Source organism: Mustela lutreola, chromosome 2, assembly GCF_030435805.1.
Source record: "Mustela lutreola isolate mMusLut2 chromosome 2, mMusLut2.pri, whole genome shotgun sequence".
Taxonomy (NCBI): Eukaryota; Metazoa; Chordata; class Mammalia; order Carnivora; family Mustelidae; genus Mustela; species Mustela lutreola.
Genome location: NC_081291.1, coordinates 218,498,703 through 218,500,420, shown reverse-complemented (window position 1 = coordinate 218,500,420; position 1,718 = coordinate 218,498,703). Strand labels below are relative to the sequence as shown.

Here is a 1,718-nt window from a genome sequence, read left to right as displayed (position 1 = left end):
TGTGTGTGTGTTGTGGGCTGCGGTCCCAGAGCTCTGACGCCCTGGAACTACATGTGTGTGTGCGTGTGTGTGTGTGTGTGTGTGTTGTGGGCTGCCGTCCCAGAGCTCTGACGCCCTGGAACTACATGTGTGTGTGCGTGTATGTGTGTGTGTGTGTGTGTGTGTTGTGGGCTGCAGTCCCAGAGCTCTGACGCCCTGGAACTACATGTGTGTGTGCGTGTATGTGTGTGTGTGTGTGTGTGTTGTGGGCTGCAGTCCCAGAGCTCTGACGCCCTGGAACTATCTTCTCAGTTTAGATTGATGGGGAGAATTTGGAGCAGGTCTCTCTGCGGTAGAGAAGAGCCAGCGCTGGGAGCTTTGGGTCAGCCGACTCCCGATGGCCCCTGGTGTTTGGGAATATCAGGCATGGGAACCAGGAGCCTCCTGTGGACCTTGCTCTGGCCGTGACTTCAGGACACAGGCGTGGTCCCTTGTGGATCTGCGTGTGAGCTCTGTGTTCTCCTGCATCACGGGGTGGAGGTGTTGGGTGCCAAGAAGAGCCCTGGGTTATCAGCTGAGGGCTGCAGTCATGGTCACGTTTCCCAAGAAAGAACAGAGAAGGGTCTTCCTTGTATATCTTGGGTGAGAATAGGCAGGTGTTGTCCCCTGCTGTAACTGCCCCAGCTGCCCCTCAGGCGCGCATTAGGAATCTGGCACCAGCACACTCCGTGAAGGGTAGTTTTCTCCCCTGTCCCGCAGTCAGATGTCCTTCAGTTTAAAGAACAAGTCCACGTGTGGTGGTTGATGCAACAGGGGGACATGCCTTTGTTGTAAAACATCATGAAATTCAGAGCCAGAATCCCCACCACCCTTGCCAATAACCCGTCCATAGATTCGTGTTGTGAAAGACCCATTTATTATTTCATCTCCTTTTCAGACAGAGTTCGTGAGGACGGCTCAGCTCTCACACGGAAAATGTATGCCCATGTGTTCTTAATGGAGTCAAAAGGAGAGGAGAGTGCTCAGTTGCCCAGTTGCCCTGAAATGTCCTGTTGTTTTAACATAATGACCAGTCCATCTGGCATTCGTTCATTCAAAAACCATTTCTTAAAGGAGATGGAGGAGGAAACCAATGTGAACCAAGCACTTCCTTCCAGGGGACCTGGTGCTCCCTCTGTGCAGGTGTTGGGAGGCTGGAACGATAGGGCAGGCCCTGCCCCGGGGGGCTTCCAGGGGGAACAGCCACTGGAGGCTGTGGACCTCCAGTATCGAAATCACCGAGTCCATGTGTTAACAATGTCCGTGTGTTAACAATATCCGTGTGTTAACCATAAAATTCCCGAGTGTGGCCCTAATCTAATTTTATGGCATGCTCCACAGAAACACTGGACTGGTGGTGACCCAATAAATCGAATGAAATCATGTCCCCTCTTGCTAAGTGCCGCAGGAGAGGACAGCCACTGAAAACCATTGATGGTGTATGCATGCAGCTCTCCATCCACCACGGACCTTCTCTAAGTGGTTTACCTATTAACTCCCCTAATGCTACAACAAGATTTTGGGGGGCTTTCTGCCAGCAGCTTGTTTTCAGGTCAGGAAACGGAGGCACAGAGAGGTTAAGTAACTTGCCCAAGGTCACACAGCAGGAGAGGAACCATGACATAGGCAGCCCGGCAGCCAAGTCCAGGATCCTAACTGCTATGTTCCATGCCCCTGCTAAGATGCAAGAAGGAGAGCCC

General features: G+C 52.4%; 1 long non-coding RNA gene across 1 annotated transcript in view; it reads left to right on the top strand.

The window, feature by feature from the left end:
* LOC131825375 (uncharacterized) overlaps positions 1-1,372 on the top strand; it is a 24,670-nt gene extending 23,298 nt beyond the window's left edge. The window contains exon 3 of the long non-coding RNA XR_009351238.1: positions 917-1,372. This is a non-coding gene — a long non-coding RNA (uncharacterized LOC131825375). The remainder of the gene's footprint in view (positions 1-916) is intronic.
* The last annotated feature ends 346 nt before the right edge of the window (positions 1,373-1,718 follow it).